Here is a 19,357-nt window from a genome sequence, read left to right on the forward strand (position 1 = left end):
CTGAATTTTCAGGGAGATGAAAACATCAAAGGAAATGGGAAATCAAATCAGATTAGTGGATTTCTAAAGGGGCTCATTTGAAACAGGTATACATAAATCTATCAATATTGGAGGTATTACACATAATTACATAAATTACATAAGCACATAGTAACATAACACTTGAGGAATTCTACATATACATAAGTCCTAGAAATAGTCCAAAAGGAATCCATTGTCCATTAGTTCATGTGTCAGGAATTGAATAATTCCTGCAAGTTTTGAAGTCCTGCAATAGTCTCATCAACAATTTTTCATCTCAAGGAATCCAATGATTCCTGCTAGTTTTCAAGTCCTGCAACAGTCTTTATCATCAGCCATGGTCTTTCAGTGTCAGATGTTTTTAAGATCTTTTCCTTTGTTTTAAAGTTTTTCTCCTTTTCTATCTCTCCCTGATGGACAAGGCGAATACAACTTGTTGGCACCCATTCTGATTCCTTCTCCATCTGAAGAAATATAAGCAAATCCTCTCCTCCAAGCTGTTAACCTATCTGGTGCCTTCCATTCACCACTTTCTGGGTCTCTCCACATCACCTGGCAATTATCTAAAGATAATGGAGCTGCTCATACTGGACACTGCTCTTCTGGCAGGTTATCAAACCTATCTTCTGGAGCCAGTGTATCTTTGTCAAAAATTAAAAAATTAATGGTATAGAGAACTAAATTTAGAAGTTCTCTAGGGTTACCCATGGCTCCCCCTTTCTTTTGTTTTTGGAGGAGTGTGGTTTTCAAGGCAGAGCAATTACTAAAGTGATGATGGATGCAGAACATTTTATATCAGTTTACTTGCATGTAGCTTTTTAGAATTTTAAAAATCACAATAGACTAAATATTGTTAAAGACCATGCCTAGGTGAAGGGGCAGGTCAATTCTCCAAGAGCCTCCACAACTGTGAATCATAATATCTGAAGGAGTTGCAAAAAATCCTTTACTGACACAGGCAGGTGTTGCTTGTGGACTGGGAGTGAAATAAATTGGTGGCAGAAGGAAGAGGAGAGAGGTCAGAGAATGCAACTGCCTCTCAGTTTCCTTGTATCATCATCATCATTCTCTCACATGAAGGAATCCATTCTGCTGGTCTGAATTGGATCCCCAGCAGCCACTAGAAGGTGGCACCTGAACGTGGGTCATAAGAAGCATAAGAATTATAAAAAGAAACAGCAGCATCGGAGAGCTGTTTGTGAGTAGGATCCTCCCAGAGTTCCTTTGGTAACCCGCGGGGAAGAAAAGGGAGAAGAGACCTGGTAAGACTTTTTTTAGTAGGGGTAATTAACTGGGCCAACACATCCTGGCTGAGCCAGGAGACTGATGAGAGACTTAAATGCCTGTTCTGACTATAGTCCTCTTCTCCATTTGAAAGTTTGCCTCCATGACATCTCATAAGATCAACAGCTGCTATAGGATTTCACCCTACAAACATCTAGAGGTGATAGTGCTGCTTTCATTCCTCACTGTGCGGACTCAAATAATAGCAAATGCACAAATTTACTGACCTGTGGGGAGAAAATATCCATAGAACAGGGCATTGTTAAGGAACATTCCTAGGTAAAGGGGCAGATCAATTCTCCAAAAACCTCCACAGTTGTGAATCATAACATCTGAAGGAGTTGCAAAGCAGCCTTTACTGACACAGGTATTGCTTGTGGACTGGAAATGAAATAAATTGGAAGCAGGGAGAAGAGGAGAAAGGTCAGACAACACAACTGCCTCTCAGTGAAGAGGTCAGAGAACAGCAACTGCCTCTCAGTCTTCTTATTTTATCATCCTCCTCTCACATGAAGAGATCCATTCTACAGGTCTGAGTTAAACCTCCAGCAGCCACTGGCAGGATAACTATTTGAAGATTAAGGGGAAATTATATGTAGACTGTTGGGATAATACCTGTAGAAAGATTGCATTGTTGAGTTTCCCAAAATAGGTTAAAGATGTCACTACTTAGGAAGCACTGATCTGAGGCATAAAAAGATAGAAAAGAAGCTATAGAAAGAAGTCAATAATCAAAGATAGGGAAGAGAAATGAGGAAGAAGCTGATTGCAGAAGGATTTGGCGACAGAAGTCACAAGAGGCTATGAGGAAAAACTGCTTCCAAATAATGAAATAGAGGCATTGAGCTTCTGAGCTTACAAGAAATTTTTGTAGAAGCTTTGTGGGGAAATATGCTGATTGTAATTTAAGTATTGCTATAATGAGAGCCAATTGGCTTATTGGAGAAAAACTCAAAACTGATAGTATGTGGAGAGCTTTCTGAGTTTATTTCAATCTAGTCCCTTCTACAGACTTAAAGTTGTGAAATTTCTCAGGTGTGCCTGTATTGCTTTCTATTGCTCTCTCTGAGACAGTGGCAGGAAATGGGCTTTGCAGCATCTTTGCTGTGAAAAGAGATTTGGCTGTTCTGACAGACGATTAATACTTTTTGAATATTTGAATATTGGAGTATTTGAATAATACTGCTTTTTGAAGAACTTCACAAGGAAAAGCTACATGGTCCTATCATTATCTGTAGCCTAAGATGAGAAATTTTTTAGAACTTCAGAGACGATATGAGAAACTTGGGAATTTTCTGATTTAAGGGAATTGCGTGTAACTAAAAAAGAGTAATACATTTTTAGCAGCTGAACAAAAGTGGCCATGTACTAAAAGAGTTTGTCATAGTTTTAATAACCTGAAAGTATCAAATATTTGACTGCCTAGTAAGAGACCCGAAGAATCAAAAAGGAAACATAAGAAAATAATTTTGCCCAGCAACTGAGATGCCTTGCAATTTATTTTCTAAGGAGATAGAGGACATTGGGACCTTCTGTTCAGAGCAGGAAACGCTGGGTTCTCCTATTTCCTACTATATTTCTGTAAGTTGGAACTCACTCTCCCTCAAGAACACTGTGTGGGTTAGTGGGAGAGTATAACCCAGATTATGAATACATTGTTGTAGTTTGATTATTCCTATTCATGTCTTCTATTAAGTAAATGGCATGAATAGTCCTGCTTTTGACTTATCATTTAGTATTTAAAGCTTGAGTCAATGGTTTTATGGTGACTGATTTGTGTAAATGGGAAACATAACCAGTGAGAATTCAGGAACTACAGTAGTAAGTAGCCAGAATGTATTTCTCAGTTCATGGTTATCATTAATCCTCTGAGAGTTTGAGCAGTAACTTCATGGTTGGAAAAAATGGTTTTCTCCCTAATCAAGGAAATCCACTAGACCTTTTAGTTTTCTGATTGGTTAACCTGAATGAGCCAGCCAGAAAGAAAGGGAATGGGAGGATGAAGTGCCATTTTGTACACCATTTTCACAGGTTGCAGTGCCCACTTGGTGGGCTAGGTACCATACCTAGATTACAATTCAAGCAATTTGATCAAGGCTAGTATTTTTATCATTATCATCATCATCATCACCATTATTATCTTGGACTTCCTATGGCAGTAAGTAAACTGCTCCAAGCAATAGTCATTTCTATAATCATAAATAATGTTATTCTCATGGAAAGAGCATTGAAGGAGAATCCAAAAGCCCTGATACTCTAGTCCTCATTCTCTCACTAACTGGTTGTATGAACACTGTCCAATTCTTCAATGTCTGAGGGGTTAAATATCCACCTGAAAAATGCTAATGATGTCACTTAGCCTTCCTAAATATTAAGCATATAAAATCTATTGCAAGGATCAAATAAGATCAAAGGATGTGCAAACATTCTAAAATGTATGAAATACTAAACAAATTTATTAGTTTTTTTTATATGGTGTGGTATCACCATTTAAAGTAGTTTGTGATATCCTGAGCTAGTTTTTAAATATATTTATTCTATGTGCATTAATATTTCCTTTGGCCTTTTTAAGGCTTGTTGTGAGCACACTGAAATCTTTCAACAAGTTCAAAGATTGTAAAAGAGTTACATAATCAACCATTTCCTATTAAGAAAATAATGCACACATTTGGAATGGAAAATTTCTAGGACATGCAAGGAAGTGTTTGTGGATTTTAGCTTTTTAAGCATTGATGGTATCGAGGTATTTTAGTAGAACTCCACATATTATCATATTGGTAATGTACCCTAACCAGGTAAATAAGTCTGGTGAAAAAGCTTTCAAACCATCATGCTTGCTTTCCATTTTCATGCAAACAAGTGAATTGCATCTGTCAATTTAAACAAACCCAGCCAGATTCAGAACTACAGATAACTGATGTCCCAACATCATGATACTTTGCAGAAAGCCTAACAACTATCTCCACAGCAGAGATATGCAGGTAACTAGGTAAAATGCTAAAATAAGGCAAATAACTATAGGCATAGAACTCTCAGAGAGATTGCCAGAGACAGCTATCAGGGTGAACAGTGTATGGTTTAAAACACTTCACCAGCACTGCTAACAAAGAAGGAGAGAACCACTTGGAATCCTTCACAGGTGATTCCTCTGCCTTTGTTTTAGTGATTATGTGAACTAATTACAATGCTGATGATGAGCCCAGATTAGGGGAGATGTTTTGCCTGGCTTTGGGAGGACTCTATTTTATTTGATTCATGCATCATAAGCTTAGTCATCTGCTTACTAGCACAAATGGATAGCATGTATAATTGAACTGGGAAGAACATACCTACATCCATAATAACAAAGAAAGCTACTAAAAACCAGCAGACTAATTAAGAGTAATTATTAACCATTTTGATCAGTGATTATTTTTCATATTGTGCCTTTCTATTGTTCAGAACACAGGATAGAAGGTGCCACATGTTCTGGCTTTCAACTCAGAAAGCATCAGAAAAAGAAATCCTAATTCCAAAACCCTTTATCTTTACTTGCAAAATGTTACATATATATATATATATATATATGTATATATATACATATATATATATATATGTAAATGTGTGAATGTACACATATATGTATATAGGTATGTATATAGATATACAAAATTGAGACTGTTTTTATTCTAATAGAAAAAATAATTATAGAGCTTGTTGTGTTTCATTTTTCTGAATAGAGGACATTATGCGTGCATAAATTCTATCAGAGATCTGAGGAGCAGCAGGCTGCTTGGGCCATTACCCATCATTGTTGAACAACAGAGTAATTAATTGGGCAAATACATCTAGATCTGGCAAATTCATACACTACAACTGGGCAGCAGCAATGTACACTCTTGAATGTGGAAGAAATAGCAATGATTTTGTGTGCTTATGTGATGAGTAAGGAGGCCATTTTTCTTTTAGTCCCACCCATTCTTGTCCATATTTGCTGCCCTTTGAGCAGTATTTGAGAAAGTTTTTTTTATTTTTTAGAAAAGGGGATGTGAATTTGAAGACAGCCATTTTTGTTTTGATTTGTGGGTTTCTTTGGTTTTTTTTGTTGTTGTTTTTTTTAATAGATATGAACAATTTTTTTTTCCTATGCTAATCTGAAAAAGAATTTACACTGAAATAGGTTAAATCAATTTATGGAAGGGATATTTTTACTAGTTCCTTTGGACTTCTCAAATATCCATTATGGCCTTCCAGTTATTGTACAATATTAAAGTAAAGGTTTAATTTTTCAAAAACTTTAAATGCTATCTGGTGAGAGAAAATAGGAGTTGGCATTTGCTGTGAATCAGATGATATAGAAATTTGATCATTACTCTATTAAAATAGTTCTCAGCAATTTCTAGCCAATCAAAAAATGTAATATTGATTAGTTGCTACCCCCTCACATCAAAAAAAACACACAAAACAAAACAAACAAAAAAAACGAGACTGACAGTTTTAAGGAGAGGAAACATACTCATTCTTTATATTATTATTGTTGCCCCAAGTTATTCCTAATAGTTAAATTCTGACATCATGAAAACAATTTAGATATTGGTTTAAAAGAAATTCAACTATTAAGTATCACCAATTCTTAAAAGATGAAATGAGGGTTCTTACTGGTCATCATTTAAAAACAGATAACAGGGAAATCTTCCTCCTAATTCACACTTCCTTCTAAAGCTCAGCTTGTCACAATGTATAGCTTTCTTCCCTTTGATAAGGTCAGTTTGCCAAAAAGAACAAAGTGCACATGAGTAATACATTACTCAACCACTTGTATACATACATCTATTTTTCTTACTAGGTCTCACTATGCAGAAAGGTACAGGCATGGCACCATGATAAAAAGGGTCATTTAAAAGACTTCGCAGAGGCTCTGTACTGTGAAGGATTGAATTTTCACTTGAATGCCTACATTTTCACATCTTTTTCTTTGCAGAAATATTCCTTTTGAATGGCAGATTGCAATTGGGTGGGTACTTTTTTATGTCACTGCCCAGGAATATATAAAATATTAGGACGCATTTGTCCCAGTGGAAGAACACAGTTCACTGAAAGGTACCAGATGGTTATTATGGAGGTTACACAACTCCAGCATTTCAGCCTGGAGAGCTTCTTTTGACAAGTTTCAAGTTCAGTCAAGGTGGAATTCCAAGGTATATTCCCTGTAAATGATAGGAAAATTAGAGTAAGTTGTGAAATCATTAGTTCCCCAAGTCATTCATGGGGTGATTTTTCATAATCATCGACAATGTGCATTCTTATTTTGGCTGAATGCTGACTGCAGTCCATTTCATTTTTCTATTTTAAAATTTTCATATCTGAAGTCAGAAAAATATAGACAAAATAACATTTCCTAATTTCCATTTTTTATTTTGTCTGTTTCAAATGCCCCAACTCAACTAACTATAAAAGACACAAATTTTTAATGGATAAAAATTCTATCCATAAAAAGATTCTAGAGTATTTTATCTTGGGAAATACTGAAAACTCATTGGTGTTTTTAGAAAAAAAATTTAAGGTTATTGTTAGTTCACATATAGTAGCTCTTTTTATGCATGTTTCCATATTTGTTCTTAAAGTTGCATTAATATTTGTTCTTTTGATTTAATTCGCTTTTCTAATGAAATTAGAAGAGTATAAAATTAAACTAATCAAAATAGAAAACCTATCCTGTATACAATACATAATCTTGCATCTAAGGATTTATTTGTTGAGAAATTTAATAATCAAGATAATGCTTTTGTGACTGAGATCCCAAAGTAATTTTTTGCCAATTTACAAAAAAATAAAATCTTTATGTGATTATCAATTATATGGAATGAAAAATCATTTTAAATTCCTTAGGAAAAAAATGTTCACATTTTCTAGAAAAATTAAATTTAAAAGTATTATCATGTTTCTATGAGAAATCAAACTTTGAATTTAGGCAAAGAATGGATATTTACTTTTTAAATAATGAAAACTCTACATTGGAGGAGTTGGCTTGAGATGAGAGAGAGAGAGCCAGATCCATGTATACATGATCAAATCAGATCAACAAATTGACTTGGAAAATATACAGCAAAGGCAAATCCTGATCTGTCTAATTTGGTTATCTGTCATATTTTGATCCAATTAATGGCTTGGCATTTGGAAAGACAAGGCTGCCATGATTAATTTGGGAGAACTAAAGAATATTTGCCCTTCAATTCATACAGATCAATAGGAATTACTTGAGATATGACTTTTAAAATGTGTATTTTGCAATTTCACAAGTGATGATCAATTATTTAAAACTGAAAATAATGAAAATAAGTAATCTATTCTGACTAGTTTGCCAGGCAGTGGTCAGATATACATTATTTATTTATGGTAAGGATGGTCTGAAAAAGAAAAGTCTCTATAACCTACTTATATTATTTGAGGAAAGGAGGCTTGGTTTTTTGCATGTGATTTTTACATCAAACTATGTCTATGGTAACAATGTACTTTTATAGAAACCTAGACATGCTAGGGCTAGTATTTGATGACATTCTTGTGTTATGATTTTGCTATATCAAATATAGTATTGGCATCAAGTACTGGTTCAGTAAATATTTGACTTGAAATGAATGGAATAGAACTGAACCGATAAACTCATAAAAAATATTCTGACCATTTTTATTTGGTCCTACGGTCAAGTAGCTAATTCAGAAATCTGACTCTGAAAATCTGGCAAATTGATGGACATATATGACTTGGTTTCCCTGATATAAGTAGAAATATAACTTTGGTATTTGTGATTTTTGTATTACCTCACAGAGAAAGCAATGCAACAGAAAGAATGTAGAATCTGGTTTTGAAAGACCTGTATTCAAATCCTGATTCTCATTTACTATCTTGGGCAATTCACTTAATATCTAGGTTCTTAATTTCCTTATCTTTAAAATGAAATAATTGGGTAAATAATCTTGAAAGTCATGTCTAATTCTATGTAATACAATTAAAATATATGCAATTCTGTCCTTACAGAACAGTTCTTAGCAAATTATTTTATGTAAGAGAAAGAACAATTAGTTACTCAATTAGTTATTTGCTGGGCACCTATATTTATTGAGTTTTTGCTGAGTGCTACAAGGGAAACATAGTCACTCACAAAGAACTGTCTTAAGACTTTCTCTGATTTTCATATACCATTTAGTTGGAAGCATTTCCAAGAGTACCAGAGTACATCTTGATATCACTTTCCAATCCTCTCTGTTGCATTCCAAAAATATCATTTCTAATAATTGTTAATATTGGGGGCATGAAATTTCAAAAACATATATTGCCTATTTCCATGTTAAAGTCTTTAAAATTCGTGGTTCTATAGTTAATTAGCTTTTGCAATATAAAACTTCAGTGACACAGAAAGTAAAATAAAATCTCAAATGTTCATTTTGGCATGAAAGTGGATCTCATTTCTTGAAGGCCATGACAATAGAGGGCAAGCTTTTTCAGAAATGGTTTGGGGAATGAATATCATGATATATTTTGCATTTTTCTTTAGAGGGCAATCCTAGTAAAGAGTGAAGAGGCTTGTCATCAGAAGACTGAATGAATATTGACACAATTTGAGAAGGAAAACTAAAAAAAATCCAAGTATTATGTTGAATAATATATCTCTACTTTAATTGCTGTGCTCAGATAGATGTTTTTATGATTTATTATAGGCTACCTTTTCCCAGCTATCTATACACATGCTGCTGGTGATCTAGTCATCATTTCATGCCCAAACCTTGTATTCTGTCACTGCCAAATTAGCCACTCAAAGGTGAGTTTTTGGCTTTACTTTGTTCAGAACCATGTTATTTCCTGGCAACCTCCATGTGCTGATTTTTTCAAGCATATATTTCCTCCCTTCCTGGGTCCTCTTTTAATGTAGTCTACTCTACATGTACAAGAATGTAAACTTCTTGAGGGCATAGATTATCTTCCTTTACATTTACATCCTCAGGAGTTAACACAATTCTTGGTAAATAATAAGTACTTAATAAATGCTCTATCTATTTAAATTGCCAGTTATGTACCAAAAGTTATATTGATACTATTGCATACTGATCTCTCTCTCTCTCTCTCTCTCTCTCTCTCTCTCTCTCTCTCTCTCTCTCTCTCTCTCTCTCTCTCTTTCTTCCTTCTTTCCCTTTCTTTGTCTGCCTTCTTTCTTTCCATATGTTTTATTCACACACATATAGATATGTATTTATGCATATATGTACAAAATGATCAGTGGCTTAAAAGACACTCTAATAGTGTCTTAAAAGCCTCTAATAGGAATGCATTGATTCCATTGTGAATCAACTTATTTGGATATCTTTTTGATTTACTATTCTCTCTTTTTTTTTCCCCCCCTGAGGCTGGGGTTAAGTGACTTGCCCAGGGTCACACAGCTAGGACGTGTTAAGTGTCTGAGACCAGATTTGAACTGGGGTCCTCCTGAATTCAGGGCTGGTGCTCTATCCACTGCGCCACCTAACTGCCCCAATCTACTATTCTCTTAAGGAAAGCCCTTTGACCCCTTAGCCTTATACTGCTAGTTACAATGAAATCCTTAAAAGGAGCATTTTGCCCCTTTAATCTTCAGAATAGTAGTAACCACACATTTTGACTTGAAAGCATACTGTGTATAGGAAAACAACAATTCTCTTGATAACATAAAACCACTAACATGATAACATTTGATGAAAGGAAGAAATATGGCCTATTGAAAGAGACATTGTGATGTTATAGCCAAAGCCCTCAAATATTTGAGGTCTAGGATGGAGGTATGATGTAAGGAGAAGAGAAAAAAGGAAGAGAGGAGAAGACAAAAGAGAATAAAGCTAAAGGAGAGGAGGGAATCAAAGCCAAAAATGATTAGGACCCTAGCCATATTTGAGATAAATGGAGAGCTACTATCTGGGAGTCTCTGAATTGAATGTTAAAAATTTTACTCAGAAGACTGTAATAAAAAAAAAAAAAAAAGACAACTGACAAGTGCACGGCTACAATGTTGATGTGCAACCATTCTGAAAACCAGTTGGAGCTATGCTAAGAAAGTACTTTCAATAACCATAACCTTCTTCCTGGAGATCTTACTATTAGATACATATGCCAAGAAAGTCAAAGATAGAAAGGATGATCAAATATTCTAAAATACTTACACTAGCATCTTTTGAAGGATCAAAGAACTAAAAACAAAGATAAAGTCCATCAATTAGGGAATAGCTAAACCAACTATGGTATACAATAGTAATAAAATATTACTGTGCCCTAAGAAATGAAAATACAAAGTAACTGTTATATGAATTGATCCAAAGTGAGATAAACAGAACCATAAAAACAGCATAAATAATGGCTACAACAAGAAATGGAAAAATGGAAGGAAGGGAGGAAGGGAGGAAAGAAGGAAGGAAAGAAAAAAAGAAAGAAGGAAAGGAAGGAAAGAAGGAAGGAAGTGATGAGATTAGATTCAAGGAACCAAAATGAGATTAGGGTTCCTAGTGGTCAGGGAGTTAAATGATGAGGTTAGTGGCAGGTTCAAGGTGCAGGAAACCAAATGAAGAGGTTTGGCTTCCCTAAATCCTTGGGATCAGGCACATGGGTACAGAATTTTGGGAACCCCCCTTCTGGTGGCACAGAGATCCTTCATAAAGGAATTTACGAACCCAAAAATCTAGACTGATAAAAAGTTTATTATAGGCATTAGAAAGTCAGCCTTTGCTATGCATAAATAGAAAGGCTGAATTCCTTAGTGGAAGAGTGCTGGCAGAGAACTAAAGTTTCTAGTAGAGAAATCCCAATAGAGAAATAAAGTCTCGTTAGGAAAATAGGTGAGGATAAAGAGAGGGTAACGCTGAAAGAGAATATTCTAGCTGACAGAGTTTGCTATCCTAAGAGTGGCATATTAGCTCCTTTGCGAGGATTGGGTTTAAAATTGCCTGTTTTATAATAGAAGTCTGTTGGCTACAATAACTGAGGGCAGTTCTTGATAAGGCTGGGTACAGCTTGAACTGAATTTGAATAGAATTGAATGAGTCTTTTTAATTCAATAGGAAGCTTAATCAGTAGTGAGTGTTATCAATAGGGGTGGTGCCCTCTCAGGATATTTTACATAGGCCAGGATTCAAAGAGAATCTGTCCTTCAAGGAGTTTAAGAGTTTCTGGGTCCCTTTGTCAGAAGGAAGGAAGGAAGGAAGGAAGGAAGGAAGGAAGGAAGGAAGGAAGGAAGGAAGGAAGGAAGGAAGGAAGGAAGGAAGGAAGGAAGGAAGGAAGGAAGGGAGGGAGAGAGAGAGGAAGGAAGAAATTGAATGTGGCATAATTATAATAATAATTAAGTTTAGTACCAAAGAAGGGAAGAGAAAATATATTTCCTCTTCCCTTCTTTGAAGAGGAGGGAAAGTATAAGTGTGGGACAATGTACAATCTGTCAGAGTCAATGTGTTAATTTTGCTGAATTGTTTTTTCCTTCTTCCCTCTTTTTTATTCTTTTAATCATTGTCTTCTGGGTAGGGAATTGGGGGAGGTATACATTCAGGAATAAAAATGATATAAATTAAAAAGTTACAAAATTCTGTTTAGGCAGACAGGAGAATTCTGTTCTTTATCCTTCCCCTACACCTGTATGATATTGAGCAAATCACTTCATTTTTTTTTTCTCTCTGGCCATTTGTCTCATCAATAAAATAGATTCAATATTATACTTGTTTGTAGATGAGAGACTAGAGTCAGCATTATTTTGAGGTCACTTTCATTTCTATAGTTGAAAAAAGAGATTATAAAGGTTACAGTGAGCAACAGTGATATAGAGTAAAAGGGTACATTTATTTTATATCTTCAGTTTTCTAGATCATAGGTTCTTCTGTTTAGTGTTGCTGAAGTGCTATTTCCTACAGAAGTTCTTTCCTAATCTCACTTCTCTCAACTTTCACTTCCCATTTATTAGTATCTCTCCCTCCCTCTCTCTTTTTTTTCTCCCTCCCTCCTTCTCTATACTTCTTTCTCTTCCTCTCTTCTTTTCTCTTTTCTTCCCTCCCTCCCTTCCTTTCTCTCTCTCTCTCTTTCTCTCTTCTCTCTCTCTTCTCTCTCTCTCTCTCTCTCTCTCTCTCTCTCTCTCTCTCTCTCTCTCTCTCTTTTTCTCTTTTTCTCTCTTCTCTCTCTCTCTCTCTCTCTCCCTTTCTCCCTCCTTCCTCCTTTGTTCCCTCTCTGTCTGTCTCTGTCTCTCTGTCTGTCTCTATCTCTCTCTCTCATTTTATATTACTTCATATTTTCCCCAGTACAATATAAGTTCCTTGAGAACAGAGATTGTTTACATTTTATTTTCACATCTCCAAGCACCAGAGCTTCAAACAAAGTGAGTATTAATAAATATTTATTGAATTTAATTTAATTATGCTTAATCCACAGCAGTGTCATAGGCCCCTAATGTTCTGCCAGAATTCCTATTTCCTTTGCCTTTGTCTGACTTGGCTTGTCAGTGATATCAGTGGAAAATGAAAAGACAAATTCCCTTCTCACCAATTTTGTTAGTAAAACTCATTATTATTCCTCTACAAATTTACTACATTGCTTTCTATGAAAGAAAGATATGGAGTATTTAGGCTCAAAAGAGAAAGAGCAGTGTCTCTTCTTTAAGACATCCTTTTGCTTAAGACTCTATACCAACAGTTATAATCTCTTTCCAGCCAAAATCATAGCTCAACTCTCTCTAATTTGATTCTCTCTCTAATCCCACCAGACTTTATCCAATGTAACAAATCTCAACTTTTCTATTAAAGATTTTCCCCAACCAATAGAAACTGGGAAGACCCAGCTTACACTTAGTCTCTGTTCAATTGTCCATAATTTGGTGGACCAGAGTGCATATTCAAGTTTTTTAAAAAGTGAAATGATATTTTATTCTGGTGGTTTTGATGTGGGTTGTGCTCCCTTTAAGAAACTAGTCCTTTCAGATTGATTTATTCCTTTCCGATTCCCCACCCCTCTTAGCTGACATTATCAATTCAAGAAGCTAGGACCTTTGATTCACATATCTTGGTCAAAAGCACCCTTTTGAATTCCAATAGGAGATATCCCGGCTTTCACAAACCCCATGGAATCAAAGCCAACTAGGGCTGTACCAGCCCCCATTCTAATGATCTGCTTAGGTTTCCACTACCAAGCAAATTCTAGCCCTCACTGAAATCCCAGGAGAAGCCAATTTAGGATTCCACCCACAGGCCCCTTTAGCTAAATCTCTCATTATAAAAGAGCCAAGCCAGAGTCCTCTTTCTGCAGAGGGTCTAAACATGCCAGCACCTTGCTTAGTACACTGGAACACTGTTTCCGGTGCCCTCTTATCTCTACTTTCAACTTTTACTAACTAGACTTTAACCTTACTTCCAAACCCCATAATAAGCCTCTTTTATCAATCTAGGTTTTCAGGTCTGTAAATTCCTTTACAAGGGACTCTTGCGCTGCTAACTAGACCTCATTTAATTCCGTATCCTTGTGCTGAAGACAAAGGAGTTGCAGGGAAGCTCTATTTGACTCCCTGTACTCTGAACCTGCTACTAGACCTCAATTAAACCCTAATTTCATTTAGGTACCCCATATCTAGACCTCATCTGTTTGGCCACATAGTGTTAATTAAGAATAGGACAAATAACAAAAGATAATTTTAGTTTTACCTGACCTGTTGTGTGTCAGAATCTAGTTCATTCAATTTGTATCTCAGTTCTATAGAAGATAAGGTGGTGTATGCAGGAATCCAGTCTAAATAAAAACTATGGGGTGTGTCCTAACAGAGATAACTCCCATTAATACTAATGGAAGTTACAAATTTCACCCCTTGAACATCAGTGGGAAAAAGAAATACTAATGGGGTGTTTTCTTCTAATTTTTTATTGCATAATCACAAACTGATAAAATACTTATTACCAGAACTCTGTCCCATAATACATCAAAACATTGAGTTTATTTAAACAAAAATGCAACAAACTATTAAAAATGATAGCAACAAACATCTTTATAATTATTATAGAGAGGACAAATCCAATATATAAATTTCTTTCCCCCCTATTTTCCAAATTTTAATGGTATGTTATTTTTTCAATTTCAAGTAAATTTCCAACATTCACTTTTGTAAGATTTTGAATTCCCTTTCTCCTTCATTCATCTCTCCCCTCCCCAAGACAGCAAGCAAACTGAAATAGGTTATACATATACAACCAGTTTTTAGCATATTTCAATATGAGTCATGTTGGGAAAGAAAAATCAGAGTAAGTAAACCATAATAAAACAACAATTTAAAAAAAAAAGGTGAAATAGTATGCTTTGATTCATAGTTCTTTCTCTGGATGTGGATGGCATTTTCCATTTAAGGTCTATTGAAATTAGATCACTGTATTGCTGAGAAGAACTAAGTCTATCATCACACAATCTTGCTGTTGCTGTGTACAATGTTTTCCTGATTCTGTTCACTTCACTCAACATCAGTTCATGTAAATTTTCTAGGCTTTTTTGAAATCAGCCTGGTCATCTTTCTTATAGAACAATAATACCCCATTACATTAATATGCCATAACTTATTCAATCATTCTCCAATCATTCTGCCTGTCAATTGGAGAATCCCCTCAATTTCCAGTTCCTTGCCATCATAAAAAAGATGTTTTTGCACTTGAGTTCTTTTCTCTCCATTATAATTTCTTTGGGATACAAGCCCAGAAGTGGCACTGCTGGATCAAAGAATATGGAATAGTTTTATAGCCCTTTGACTATAGTTCCAAATCACTCCCCAGAATGGCTGGATCAGCTCACAGCTCCACCAATAATATATTAGTGCCCCAGTTTCTCCGTATCCTTTCCAACATTTATCATTATCTTTTCCTGTCTAATCAATCTGATAGGTATAAGGTGGTACTTCTGACTTGTTTCAATTTGCATTTCTCTAATCAATAATGATTTAGAGCATTTTTTTTTCAGACGACTTTAAATTGCTTTAATTTCTTCATCTGAAAACTGCCTGTTCATCTCCTTTGACCAATTGAGGAATGACTTGTATTCTTATAAATTAGACTCTGTTCTGCATATATTTTATAAAAAAAGGCTTTATCAGAAACACTGGCTATAAAAATTGTTTCCCAGTATCTGCCTCTCTTCTAATTATGGCTACGTTGGTTTTGTTTATGCAAAATCTTTTTAATTGAAGGCAATCAAGATTATTTTGCATTTCATAATGTTTTCTATTTCTTGTTTGTTTATAAGTTCCCCCCTTCTCCAAAGACCTGAAGGTAAACTATCCCTTGATCTCCTAATTTGCTTATAGTATCACCTTTTACATGTAAGTCTTAAACCCATTTTGATCTTATCTTGGTATAAGATGTATTTTTTTCTAAAATCAGCAAGTATATAAACATTGAATCAAGTCTTTTTAGAGAACTAAATCAACCATACTGACATTTGACTCTAGCTTTTTACATGAATATAGCACTGAAAACTTAGTATTGTGTTACATTCTTAATGTATGATCAAAAATAGCCCTTCAAATCTTTGCCTTATAGAGAAAGGTAGCTCAATTGGCAAAATACTGTACTTAAAGTCAGAAAGATCCCAATTCAAATCTAGCCTCAGGCTGTATGAACCTTAGCAAGTTGTTACCCTCTGCCTGTCTCCATTTTCTCATCTGTAAAGGGAAAGTAGTAATACTCACCACCCAGGATTGTTGGGAGGTTATAAATAGAGATATAATATTTGTAAAACTCTTTGCATGCTTTTATGTGCTATATCAATACTACATTTTATTAGATGAGGGAACATTTATTAAGTACTTTTTTAGGTAGAGCACTTCAGTGAGACTACTCAGAAGTAGAGGCAATTTCTACTCAACTATAAAATAAAATAAATTTGAAATTCAACAAGAAGAAAGGAAAAGACACTCTTGATAGGTGTACCTTTGTAGCTCATTCACTCACACATAGTATAGCTAATTGACCCTATTGATGGTGAAGCCCACTGAGGATTACTGAATTTTGCAAATTACCTTGTCTCCCAAGTGTACTATGCAGTAATTCACAGTTAATATAAATTATAAAAATTATTCTATCAAAATGTTTCAGAGAGGCAATGGGTTAATAAGAAGTATGATCTACAGTTCCATGGAAAGGGGCATGAGAGCCAAGAGAGGAGACTCCATTCCAAAAGGAATACATTTAGATGAAAGTGAATGGGATTTCAATTCCAATTGATCAATGATGGACAGAATCAGCTGCACCCAGAAAAAGAACACTGGGAAATGAATGTAAACTGTGAGCATTTGTTGTTGTTGTTGTTGTTGTTTTTCTTCCCAGATTATTTTTACCTTCTGAATACAATTCTTCCTTTGCAACAACAACAACAATAAAATTTGGTTCTGCACATATATATTGTACCTAGAATATACTATAAGATATTTAATATATATGGGAATGCCTGTCATCTAGAGGAGGGAGTGGAGGGAAGGAGGGGAAAAATTTGGAACAGAAGGGAGTATAAGGGATAATGCTGTAAAAAAAAACCAAAAAAAACCTATGCATCTGCACTGTCAAAAAAAAAGTTATAATTATAAAATTAATTAAAAAAAATAAAGAAGAAAGTGAATGGGATTTAAGGGTTTGCATGAAAAGGATGATGGAATAAGACAAAAAACTTCTCAGTCCCCTTGAGCCTGCTAACCCACAGCACCAAAGTTCACTTTTTCACATTTCAAAATACTGCTGTGATGTTATCTAGGGATAACATTAATCATTTAGGAGAAGGCAGAATTAATTGTTATCCACCCCCATAGCAAACCCATGAAAATGGTAAATTCTTAGTTTCCTAGAATTCAAAATTATATCATATTCCTTTTAGATATCAAAAATTAGAATTTTGAGGATGTAAGGGGTTTTGGGGGGGGGCAGTTTTTTCTGTACCTTTACTTTTAAAGATTCTTTACTTGTGTATGTGTACTGTATCTACTGTAAATAATTAGCAAGGTGAACCTTTAGATACACACATAAGCTACAGTATATATAAACATGAACCCAAAGGCATACCTATGTCACTCATATGTGCAATTAATATGATCAAGCTTTGCATATACCTGACCATGATAAAATCTGTTCTATACAGTTCCATAAAACGCTTAGGAAATTAGGGAAGGTAACATTGTAACTTTCTCCCATGTCTACCCTTTTATTCTCCATAACTTTCCCATTTATCTTTCTACAATGAGAGTCCTGAAGTATCTGTTATAATGCTGACCAAATTAGCTAGGTAAGAAGTAGGTCAGGATAGTACTTCATATAACTTCAGCAACTATTTCATTTGGGGTGACTGAGCTGTCTGCATTAACTTGCAGCATTCTTTAAAAAAAGCAGGTGGGTACAGACTTGGGAATTTCTTCAAATTACAGCCACTTTGGAAAAAAAATGATATTGGCACAATGAGATATTCCCTGTACTGACTTGGAAAAATGTAGCCAAGACTCACATTCTACAGTAAAGTGTTGTACATCTGATACTAATTTATTCAAAGTAGTATGTAATGCAAAGTTACTCGTATGTCTCAACTGACTGGATAACTTGCATTTTTTAACAAAAATATTGGATAATATGAACCCAATTAACCTAAAGTCACTTTTTTCCTTGTCTTTTGAGTCTTGAATTAATGTGAGTTTGCTGTAATCAGTTCTACTCTTCCCTTTGGAGCCTGAAGGGTGCTAGGTATTCATGGTTATGGCCTTGAAGGAGAGACAGACTGCCTTGCAATCCTCTATACAATTCCTTCTCTTCTATTTATCTTCTTCTTTCCCTCCCAACCTCCCCAGTCAATTTTACTCTTGTCTGGATGAGGAAATGTAGCTACCAGCATGGTCTCTTCAAGACTGATGGGAAAGAAGAGTTGCAATTACATTGAATGATAAGTCTATTCCCATAAAGAAATTGTAGCTCTCAAATGGGAAAAGAATACAAAATGGACTGTGATGCCATTCATTCTACTTTGTACTTAGCCATGGATTAGGTCAAAACCTTTTGATAGTCTGGTTATTTTAAAATATACTTAAGAAGCTTTTAAATGTCCTTAAGGACAAACCTATTTTGAGTTATGTCAAAAACAGATAAATATTTAATTAATATTGAAGTTGTCACATATAAAAATCTACATGAGCAGAATTCCTGGGTGGAATCAGTTAAATTAAAATTTTTTACTTCAAATATCCATATTCCCTAAAGCTAATATTGATTGTTTAAGTTTGGTAACTCTTACCTTAGAAGCTAGTTCCTTGAGGACAAGGGCAGTTATTTATGTGTTTTAAATGAAATAGCAAATATAAAACATTTAATATAAGTTAAATACTGTTTTCCTGAAAGAGAAATTATCATTATTTTCCCTGGAGAATTTAACTTTTCCTCCAGGACTTCATATTACTTCTTCATATTCATGACAGCATCTCAAAGAATAGGAAACACAGGTAGTATATAAATGGCTCCTTTGCATATGATATCTCTACTTAAATAATATTTTCCTTAGGTTTAAGATTCATTATAATGACACTACCCTGAAATCTTTTCTTATTTATGAACTCATAAAACATAAATCATTTAATACTTCAAAAATAAAATGTAGTATAAATATGAGGGTATGTATTGATATAAACATATGAACATATCTATACTTCTCTTTGAAATTATTTTAGCAGAATGCAATTTATAGAAAAGTGTAACTAACTTCATATTTGCTAAGAACCATAACCCAAATAAGTGTTCCAAATATTCCAGAATTTCAAAGAGATAAAAATTGGATTGGAAACCATGATTGCTAAGATCAATGCTTATAAAACATGAAAGGAGTTCCCCAGAAATCTCTAGTAAGACAGAAATATGTATTTATAGAGATAATTTTTCATTAAAGTCAGATCTTAAAATTCATTTTAATGTTATAACAAAGAATTTCCTATTAATTACAAGGAAGTGCTCTTATTTTATTTTAGCCTTTATTTTATTTTTTAAACTAATGTTGTAATCCAACATGGTTGGTTTGCTACTAATGTAAG

This window comes from Sminthopsis crassicaudata, chromosome 1, assembly GCF_048593235.1.
Source record: "Sminthopsis crassicaudata isolate SCR6 chromosome 1, ASM4859323v1, whole genome shotgun sequence".
In the NCBI taxonomy this organism is placed as follows: Eukaryota; Metazoa; Chordata; class Mammalia; order Dasyuromorphia; family Dasyuridae; genus Sminthopsis; species Sminthopsis crassicaudata.